We start from the raw sequence: 11,576 nt of genomic DNA, 5'->3' as shown, positions 1-11,576 counted from the left end.
TATGACTTGTGAAAAGATAAGAATGTCAGCTGGTTAGTAGCTTTTGGACTAGCATATGACAGCCCCAGGATGCTGACAGAACCCCAGAATGAAGCTTGGGCCATGCACAGACCACTGACTAGTATGGCTAAAGTTCCAAGGGGATTGGGGACGAGAGGTGAAAAGAGGCCGAAGAGTGTGGAGCCCACCCAGGTAGCCAGGTCAGGCCTGTGCTATGGGCAGCTGGAATACTTCCTGACTGACTACATCCCTATGAAGAAAGGGGAGCTGGAATAATTTATTTTTCGTCTTCAAAAAGGATCTCTTAGCTTTGGGAAGTTAATGGCTTGGTATAGGTAGAACAAGCAGGGACGTCAGGAGATGACTAAGTAGTATAGGCTCCAGGTGTGGTGGTATTGTAAGTAATAAGAAAATGATGGGTAATAGGTATAATAATGCTCACCTTAATATTTATTGATTGCACATCCAAAGCTTGGTCCTCATTAACACATTTAATCCTGTGAACGGTCTTATTAAGTACCATTTTACGGATGATGAAATGGAGGCTCAGTAACTTGCCCATATCCTCAAGAGAAAATAGCATATTGAATTTCATTTCTGCTGCCAGTACCTGTGGGCCCATCACTGAACAACAACAACAACAAAAAAAAAATCACTGTGTATTTAGTGTTTAAAAAAGAGATAAAATGGGTCAGAAATGAATCCCTTAGACAAATAATATTGATTATATGATATTGGTAGAGGACACAATTTGGAAGTCGAATTTTCAAGTTCGTACTTTATCGCTTCAGCATCTGTTAGCAGCCAAAAGAGGATTTGGGGCCTGTAAACAGACCTGTGATTATGATTCTGTTGATACACTCTGATAAGTCCCAATCTTTCTGAGCAGGAACATGGCACTGTGTAAGAGTTACAGAGAGAGTCTTTCTTGAGAGCTAGTGCTGTGTCTAGCTGTAAGCACTAGAGACTGCATATTGTACATTTTGTAGAGTGATAGAAAGATCGTCCCAGAAATGTAACTCCAGGTCAGCTTCCAAATTTCATGTTTGTTTCACTGGAAAATGAAGCTTTGTATAGTTGGCTGGATTATGAAATTTGATTTCACAAACTGAAGGTGAATGGTTTTCCCCAAAGGTCATAATGAAAGCTTTGTACCGTCCGTTATAGGTAAATTTCCCCAAAGAGTCAAAGTTCGTTTCCAGAGTTAACAGTTCATTAGTAAGATTTTTTTGGGGGGTAGTTATATGGGTTTTAAGTGGTAGCCCAGGACTCAGAATGCATACTTGAGAGAGAGAGTTTCCTGAAATGCTTGTGAATCCCTGTTTCTGTTATCAGTGCCCAGTCACTTTGGGAATGTCTGTGTTAGGGTTTTTATTCCAGAAGAACAGTTTGGCCTCTAGGTCCAGATTTCCCACCTCCCTGTGCCAAGCAAAGGACCTTTGTTTGAGAGAATTTCTGGAGTTTGAACAGAAAAAATGATTATCTCAAAAAAAAATTGGCCACAGCAAAATAAACATTTATTCAAGGGTCAGAGAGTAGAACATGTGTGGGTGTCACTAAAGGATGGATTTAGCATTCATTGAAAACAACACTCTATTGAGACAGTCTAGACACATGAGAGCTACTACAGTGTGGTGAATACTGAGACACTGTAGTGTATTTGTTGGTGACTTTAGCTAAATAATTACAAAAAACAAAATTATATATTTATTTTTATAGAAAAGTATACAGGAGCTATTCACAGCTTTTTAATATGTTTCAAATGATGTGAAGGTAAGATTGAAGGTCTTTAGATAGCACTGGGTCAGTATATTTTATTTTAGATATTCTTTTTGTAGGCCTTTGACCTACGTATTGTTCTCTGTGGACTCCAGTTCTAGTGTTTGTCCTGAGAACTGAAACAGCAGTCTGTGTTCTGACTTCTTTGGAACCTCAGTTCTGTACTTAGACCTCAAGACTTATCTCAGTGGTTCTGTCCAAGGCTTCAGCCTAACTCTGGAAACAGTCTGCTTGGAAGGGCTGGTCTTTCACTCCTGAGATAACTCAAGAGTACTTTAGACGGTACACTATCTCTTCTTCCAGAAATGACTTGGAGTCAGGCCTTCCATTTAAGGCCTCATGAGGGCTAGCTAGACTTGTGGTTGTAGGGGGTGGTGGCTTCATTCTTTCCTCTTGGCTTTGCCTCTGAGAAAGCAGAAGTAAAGACATGGCTGTTGGTATGAAAGCATTTCCTTCAGAATGCTTTAAAAAAACAATGTCTCGGCAGGGAGTGATCGTCATGCCTGCCCTAGTTTACTGTAACCTGGATTTGTGCTGCCACTCAAAGAACATGTAACCTGGACTTTGACTAGGAGGGGCTATCTCAGTAATTGCCACCGTTGGGTGATACGATGGTAGAAATATTCAGAACCTGGGAGGAGTTCCCTGTGTCTTTCTGCTCTTATGATGAACATATTTGTTTATCTCATCAGTCACTCTCTCTAGGTACTGCCAACTGCAGGAAATGATCTGAGAGAGCCAGATATTGGGTTATGTTTAAGGTCATGGAGAAAAACAGTGGCAGCCTCCCAAAGAAAAGATGTGCTTCTGAATCTGGGATGGGTTGGGTCATTGGGTCACTGTTGACTACCTACCCACCAACCATTGTAAGAGGAGACAGAATTATAAGCCTGTCCCACCAGGAAAGAATGGGCCACAGAACCCTGATTTCTGTATCCTCTATGGCATTTAAAAAACCCCTGCTTCTTTTTCCAGACATTTAGAGGAGAGTGAAAAAAATTTCAAAGGGGAAAAATGCTTATTTGTTTAAAGGCTTGCTCAAGTAATCCACTTATGCCATTTACATTAGTTAAACAACCTTTCTGTGTAAACACCATTAATTATGTAGTATAAAAGTCAAATAAAAATGCTAAAAAATAAAAGTAATTGTAGCATAAATTAGTGCAGCCTGAGTGCCCATACATTATAGAGAAACTGTAGACTTTTACAGGAATGGCCGTGTGATTTTTTTCTATTGTTTGAGCTATAGGATGGAACCAACAGAAATGACATTTCACAGATGGATACCAAAATTGTTAAAATTTAAACTCATACCGGCAGTGAAATTACAGTTTTCACAGGGGCCCTGACTCCAGCCTCTCTCTTTATCCATCTTTAAAAGATAGTGAGGTGAAATGGGGTTGGAGTGTCCTGTGGATCTTCCCAGAAGATCTGTGAGAACCAGACCATTGTCGTCGACTCCAGAATCAGTAGCCTCCAACCTCCTTCAGAGTGTAATGAGAGGAGATTGCTGGGCCTGTGCTGAAGGAAGTGAACTGATGTACTGCCAGCTAGCCGCAAAAGAAAAGGTCAGGGGCCCGCGCTCCTAAAAGATGAGGGTGTCGGAGACCCTTCAGTGACAGCGGCAGTGTAGCTCCGTGCCAGTCTTGGTTAACTGATGGCTTACAGTTCCTCAAGACAGGTTAGACATTTTCGTCATCCCATTTTACAGACGAGGAAATGGAAGCTTCAGGAAGATCACAAATGAAACAGGAATTGGAAAACTGTGCTTCCCACTGTATTTTTCTACTATCTCATCCATGGGTTTAAATGTGAATAAAAAAGAACTATGGCTTTATCTCAAAAGACTCTTTTGTGCTATGCAGGATCTTTTAAGAATATCTGAGCACATTTCCATTATCCCTCAGGGAAGGTTTTGTTTTACCTCAGGAGGCAGGAAATGGTTTTGAGATAGGAAAGGTTTTTCATTTTTTATGGATTAAGCCTGTCTTCTATTATAATTACTAAAGCTGAATCATGAAAGAGCATAGGGTCCTCACAGCATGAAGAGGAGGGCACAAGGCTTCTCCCTGGCTTCCTGGTGTATATGCACCATTCAGGAGGCCTGTTCAGATAGACAGGGCAGCTAGTTACCAGGAAGAACTGCTCTCCAAACACACTCTAACATGCTATTCACAAACATGCCAACAACTTACTGCCTAGAAGAATTTTGAGATACAGTTTTTCCAAATTTTGAGAATTTGGCCTTCCTCCAGAGAAATATAATAAAATAATTAGTCATACCATCTGCTATGTATGTGCAGCCTAAACTAAAGGGAAATTGTCTTGATTCAGAATAATGCTTCTTGTGCCAGCAGTGAGCACTGAAACCCAGCTACTAAGAATATGCATGCCTCCTGCAGTGGAACTCACAATCCATAGGGAGATCAGTGTGAACCAGATGGCCAAGTTAATAAATATTTACCACTGGGCTTGGTGGAACACCCTAGTGATCTCAGCACTTAGGAGGCTGAGGCAGGAGGATGAAGAGGTAGAAGCCAGCCTGAACCACAAAGCAAGACCCTATCTCAAAATAAAACAAAACAAAATAATATTTGTTGTAAATATCCCTTTCTTCGATGAGGGTAATGTTTGTAACTTACTAGAAAAAGTGGACATGATATATACTATCTATATGCATGCTTTATTTTTTACTTAAAACCCATAACCATCCACTTGCTAAATTTGATCAGGCTAAGATGCCTTGTCTGAGAACTGGTCTAGTAACTGAAGTGTTACTTCGTCTTTCTCGTCTAAAGCCCACTCAAAATTATACATTCTACGTACAGTTTTCAGTTTCATCTACTTTAAAGTGGAAGGTGTGAAGACACCAGTGAAGAACATTTCATTCAGGGAAATTTTATTCTCCTCTCAATCTTTTACACTTCTTCTTTCACTCACGACTAATTTAAGAACAATCCCCCACCCACGTCCCAGACTTCGTGTGTCTTTCCAAAGCATTTAACTTAGCTTTCATGGAAGCAACTCTCTTTTTATGCTCATATTTGAACAGTTTATGTGATACTTAATTAAACTATGTAATTATAGTCATCAAGTACAACTGTCATAAACAGGTTTGAGAACAAAAACAAGCCACTCTGAGTAAGCGTGGAGCTCAGCTGGTGGGAGTAGAAGCGGTGAGGACACCAGGCGGGCAGGAGTCACAAGCATCTGTCTCACTCTGGACAGTCAGTCAAAACATCTGACAAAGGGATTTGAAAACATCAGTTAAGTCCCAGAGGAGCTCAATTAAAAGTGCTTCTGTTGTAATTAAAAACTAATAAATATTTCAAGGAAAAGCAGTGGGTGCTATAAAGGTCTATACGGGGGAGCTGTGCTCTTGCCTTGGGAAGCCAGGAAAGGCCTCCGAGGACTTCACGCTTGAGCTGGGATGGAAACCCATTCGAATTATCTCAGGGAGGGGCTGAGGCAGGAGTTCTGAGGGAGAGGACAGCAGTGTAGTGGCAGCTGTAGGAGGACCGAGGGACTATGTGTCAAAAAGGAGGAACTGAATGAAGCTCATTGTGTAAAGAGGGGCTGGTACAGGGCAAGGCGGTGGGAAGACTGAGACCACTTCATGACAGCTCTAAGGCAAGTGCTTCTCAACCTTCCTAATGCTGCGACCCTCTGATCCAGTTCCTCGTGGTGACCCTCAACCATGAAATTCTTTTCAGTGCTACCTCATAGCTGTAATTTTTGCTACTGTTGTGAACTGTAATGTTTTTCAATGGTCCTAAGCAGTCCCTGGGAAAGAGTGGTTTGATCACCAAAGGGGTCGCGACCCACCGGTTGAGAACTGCTGACTTAGGGCTTTGACAAGCATGGTTGTCTTTATCCTCTCCACAGTGAGAAGTTTCCAGTGCAGGTGAAGCAAAGGTCTACTTGTTTTATAAAGAGCAACATTTACAGCGTCTAGACCTTCAAGTCTAATTTGGGAACTTTGATTTCTTTTTTTTTCCCCAATGTAAATACATCATAGTGATAACTTTGTTAAAGAAAAAAAAAACCCTTACCCTCTGGCTCCAGGATTCCTCTTAGGGAGGGAGCTGTGCTTATTGAGGAAATTGCATTCACCAGCAGCTTGTGGGTCAAAGATGAGTGTCTCTGGGTAAATGTCAAGACGACAAAAGGGATGCTCAATATCTCTGCTGAGAAAATAAGGCAGAGGGAGAGACAATTTATTTTCTAGAGCTTCCCTAATCAAGTGCCACAATGTGGGTAGCTTTAAACAGTAGATATTTATAAGTTTTCTCATTCTGGAGGCTAGACGTTGGAAATCAAAGGGCCAGCAGGACCATGTGCCCTCTCTGAGGCTCTTTCTGTTGGCTGAAGTGCTGGTGGCCAGCAATCCCGCCATTCCTGGTTGGCAGCTCTGCCTCTGCTGCTGCGTGGCGTTCTCCCTGTGCCTTGACATCTCTTTCTTCTAAAAAATATTGTTATATTGGATTAGCATCTGCGTTAATACCTTTTCCTTAAGCTGCTTAAGTTTGTAAATACTCTCTTTTACATTTTTAAGTATTGGGAGAAAACCCTGGAACCTATAACAGACTTGAAGGAAAAGAGTTGGAAAGAATCAGAAAAACTGTGTGATTCTAGGTAGCAGGGGTGGCTATAACAAGGAGTTGCTGGCGGTGGGGTGGATGAAAGGACTAATAAGGGGTTTTAAACTACTTTCAGAGTAAGATACAAAAATGTGCCTTTACCGTACTCATTTACTGCCAGCTATAGATGTGTTAATAATGTGTTGACAGGGGAGATGAGAAAGCAAGTGACAAGAAAAGCCACAGAGAAGTTCTTGGTCCCCATATTGCAGTCTCTGACATGAAGGGTGTAATCATAGAGCATCTCTAGAAAGCAACTCAGTACAGACAGGAAATTGGGGGGGGGGGGGGAAGACCATCGAATATGCGTGTGGTGGTTTGAAAGAAAAATGGACCCCAAAGAGAGTGGTACTATTAGGAGGTGTGGCCTTATTGAAGTAAGGTGTGCCCTTGTTGGAGGAAGTGTGTCACTGGTGGTGGAGGGCTTTGAGGTCTCTTATGCTCAAGATACTGCCCATTGTCACAGTCTATCTCCTGTTGCCTTCTGATCAAGATGTAGCCAGTGCCATGTCTGCCTGCATACCGTCATGCTCCCCACTATGATGATAACGGACTGAACCTCTGAAACTGTAAGCAAGCTACCCCCAATTAAGTGTTTTCCTTTATAAGAGTTGCTGTGGTAATGGTATCTCTTCACAGAAATAGAAACCCTAATTAAGGCATCTGTATTACCCATCTGTACCTTCAGATAGTCAGATATATATTTTGGCTTCTGCAGTCTCTGGTCTGGGGTTTTGGCAACTTTCTTTGGTTGGACTTGGTCTATAATGTACAATATAATTATGGAAAACTTTTCTGTTGCTTGGTACTGTTAGCCTCTTTAGGGTGAAGTGCAGGATTTTAGCTATATTAGGAACATTTGTGACCTACTTTTAAACAAAACAAAAGCTTTTGTATTCTGCTTCTCCTGCCCTGATATTTTCTATATATAAAAACTGCGAGGAGATTACAGCTGGGATGGAGAGAGAATGGTCTGTGAAGTTCTGTGTCCATTCTTGCCACTGTCTCCTCTCACTTCACAGCAAACCTTTGTGTTTTGTTTCTGGGGTGGAAACTGAGGCACTAAAGTTCTTCTACTCCCTTCACTCAGGTGGGTCCCCAGCTCTCAAAGAAGGGAGCAATTTCCCATAGCGAGTCCAGATGCTTGTACTCAGCGTTATTGCTATTAGCCATCAAGTCTGAATTGCACAAAATTAAATCCATCCTTGAGGCCTGAAGGGAAGACAGTCTTAATAATGGTGTAATGTCCTCAGAGTGAAATAGCCTGGAGTGGGTGGGGGGAGGAGCCATCATCTCTTGAATACAACCCAACGCTAGAGCGTTTCTGCTCCTTTCTGTGGCTCATTTGCTCTGGTATTTAACACAAATGTGATTTTAAAGCTCCTAACAACCTCCTTAAAGCCCAAGTAACTGGCAAATGGTTAAAGCAATTAATAAATCAGCTTTTAAAATTCCTGTATGCAGCTCAAGGAAAATGACAACATATTCAATGAGCAACAGCGTAGTGATTAATACACCATGCTTCCGTAGGATCTTTCACCCCTATCTTATAGGTACTTCATGAGCACTGAGTTTGCTCAAGAAAAGTGAGCAGAAACAAAACAAAAACAAACTCAAAACAGCAGCTATCAAGAGATTGAGAGACTGTGAACTAATATGAGACCATGTTTGGATATTTAGGCAAGAGACCCCTTGGGTGTTCCTCCACTTGGTGATTCTTTAATGCATTGCCCATTGGAATGTTTAGACAATGCTCTTCCCTAACTTAGCCATCATAGGGATCACACCTAGGCTAATCTTACTGTCTGGTTGTGGAGGAGAGGGACAGCTATTTTGATGAAGCTTGTGTTCCTTTCCATCCTTTGAAAACTAATGGGTCTCTTCCTTAGAAGAAATCCTTTCTGGGTACCACCTGCAGTCTCGAAAGTTATTCTAGACAAGGCACTGGTGTTGAAGCCGACGGTCCTGAAAGAATGCTTCTGAGACCCCCTTTGGTTCAGTTCTATATCATGGGCCAGGCTCCATAGTTCTGTTTCTGGTTCTTACACACACACACACACACACACACACACACACACACGTTCATTTATTTTTATCTTATTTTTATGTATTTGTCTGCACAAATGTATGTATACCACATGTGTACTTGCTGCCTGTAGAGGTGGAAGAGGGTGTTGGAGTTTACAGGTGACTGTGAGCCACTGTGTGGGTGCTGGGAACTGAACCCAGTTCCTTTTCGAGAACATCTAGCGATCTTAACAGCTGCCTTCTCTCTTCGGCAACCTGAATATGGCTCTTTATTCTAGTTTCTGTTCCACCCTTAGTTCTTCCAGTAACCTTAGAAAGGAGTTATCCAGTCCATGTGAAAAGTGTCAGACTTCCCTGACAACCTTGCTGGGTTCATATTTCAAGCCAAAGACCATCTTCTCATATTTTTATCCAAAGTCTTGAAAGCTACCACACATCAAAAAGATTAAAATGAGAAAAAAATTCTCATCTTGAACTGGTCACACCGCTGTCCGTTGGTGCTCATTACCCCACAGACATGAGCGTTCTTGAGGCTTAAACATCTTTTTTTATTTTTTATTTTTATTAACAAGTCAAATTGGCCAGGATTCAGAAAGAAAAAAAAAGTCATATGACATAAATTTTAAAAGGTTCTTTATAAACTCAAGAGTGGCAACGACTTTCTGGGAAAAAGCAGGAAGGTTGAATGATAACAATAAGCTGGCAGATTATGAATGGTACACAGAGATTAGGGGTCAGTTATTCTCATTAGTCAAAGAGACAAGAGAGGAGGAATTGGCTAAAGCTTGGTGGACAAAAAGAAATGTAAGAAACAATTTATCATAACCACAGAGAAACTTTGGCATCGCTCTTCTGTACTGTTGGTGATAATTTAATCATGGTATGGTCATTTTCTTATTTTGTGACTTCATTAGTTAAGGAGCCTCCCTGCCATTTCTCTCTCTTCCTGAGCATGTATGTATGTGTGCATGTGTGTATTTTCATTTGTACGTGCCTGTGTGTGCCTTTGTGTGTGTGTATGCCTGTGTATATGAATAAAGAAGAGAAGACAATAGTAGAGGCATGTTGTTGTTACCGGCTCTAAGAAAAGCTCTAAACCTAGAGTTACTCTTTCTGCTGCAGCTTGTCTGCTGTGGTGACATGGATGGTCACGTTGAAGATCCCTACTTCCAGGTTTTTATTTTATTTTTTGTCATTACATTCCTAGTTCCAGGTTATTTGTAGTTTCACATTATAGCATTTTCCCCTTTTTGATCACTGTTGACTCTAACACAGGCCTATGAGGGCAAGATCTAACCCAGTGGAATAGTTCATGTTTGCTCGAACTAATCCTATATTATCTTTCACAGGTTGTCGATTCTATATTGTCTCTTATAGCTTACATGAATTCATCTTTCCTCCTTGGTAGGGGAAGAGGGGGTTTCAAGTTGCTTTGTCATCTGATATCTATGCTCCTGCAGATAATTTACAGGCCACACAGTTGCTACCTTCTGTGTTTTGCATCTCAGTGGCAGTGTGACCTTCAGCAGCAGCTGAGCCTCTAAGTAGGGCAGAGGAGGCCGTTATAGAAAAGAAACAACACGTGGCTTCCCAAACGGCATGAAACCTATCTATTGTGACTAGATGAATTACATATTCATGAACATTGAGAAATGAAGACCGTTTCCCTTGCCAAGCACTCAACCTTGGCTGAGCACAGCGCCTGGCAAACAAGGCAAAGCTCTGGCATTCTCATCTGTTTACCTGGCCGGTCAGCATGTGCTGCATGATTAGCGACTTCTGCAACATGTTGTGGGAGGAAAGCTGGGTAGGGACATGCGTTTCCAAAGACAACTGAATTCCATCGTTATTGTAATTTTATTTGATATCAGCGAGTGTTTATCGACTAGTCACTGCTCTCAAATTATCCTAACAAAACTGTAGAACTGTATTATTGGGGAAGGAATTTACTGGTTACAAAGAAAGTCTCTACACAAATACCATGAAGGTCTTCCTTCAGCCCATTAAGTAGACTGTTTAGTTGTTGCGTGTTACAACTACTTAGCAAGATGATGAATTTTGGTGATTCTATTTCTTGTTAATTCCTGTTAGCAGAGAATTATGGAAACCCTCCCTAGTCTACCAATGGGAAAACTGAAGCCAGGGATGTTAAGTGACCTCCCTGGGGACATTATCAGTGGGAGAGCTAGGGATGTTAAGTGACCTCCCTGGGGACATTATTAGTGGGAGAGCTAGGGCGAACACTGCTCTTAACTCTTAGTTCATATTTATTCCATCAGAACGCCACACTCATGTGACTTTAATGTTAGTTTTACAATGTCAAGACTAATGACGGCCCAAAATAATTGAACTTTTAAAATGGGGTATTGGGTTCTGTTCAAGGTCATCAGAGCTCCCTATTCCCCGTCTTTAGCTTATCCCCCTTCTCTATCAAATCCTCTCCATCTTATTGTCTTCTGTTGATCAAGTGAGTATAATGGCTCCTTACAACCATAACTCTTACAGCTCTTCCCATGTTCCTCTACTGTAGATGTTGGAAAGAGGCTCCTTTGTAGCTAGGTTTCTGGATGTGACTTTGGGCTCTTCTAAGCGGCTGTGTTCTCACAAGACAAATTCAGACCCGAAATAAATAGTGAGACCAAGGATAATCTGTTAGCCTTTATTCCCACTTTCCACTCCTAAAGGAGAAAGTAACGTTACAACCCATGGAGCGTTGTAAACAAAATGTGTTCCCAGGGACCACTGGGTGCACTGGCAAACATCTTGATTCCCAGGCCTCCTGAAGATGCCATAGAAGGCAGCTGCCATTGCGGTTGCTGTTCTTAAGTATTGTTTGAGGACTCACTTCTTCAGAGTCCTAACAGAGGCTGCTGCTTCTGCTCTTAGATTTCATTAGCATTTAATTCACTAAATCCCTTTCTATTGAAATTTGCTGGCTTTCTCAGAGCTGTTACATGGTCATGACTGATCACCTGTCAGCCCACAACACCCTGAGTTGTCAGTCTGTGATCTAACATATACTTGTGCCTTTAAAGACTGACCCTAGTCTCCCACACCCAGCCTACAGGGTTATTTGTCTTAGTCCTGCTGTAGCTCGGATTATGCCTAGCATAAGCAATTCACTGTTTT

The sequence above is a fragment of the Microtus oregoni genome, unplaced genomic scaffold (assembly GCF_018167655.1).
Source record: "Microtus oregoni isolate MIOR12 unplaced genomic scaffold, Mior012 000069F_ref0000032, whole genome shotgun sequence".
NCBI lineage: Eukaryota > Metazoa > Chordata > Mammalia > Rodentia > Cricetidae > Microtus > Microtus oregoni.
Note: the sequence above shows the minus strand (reverse complement) of the source record.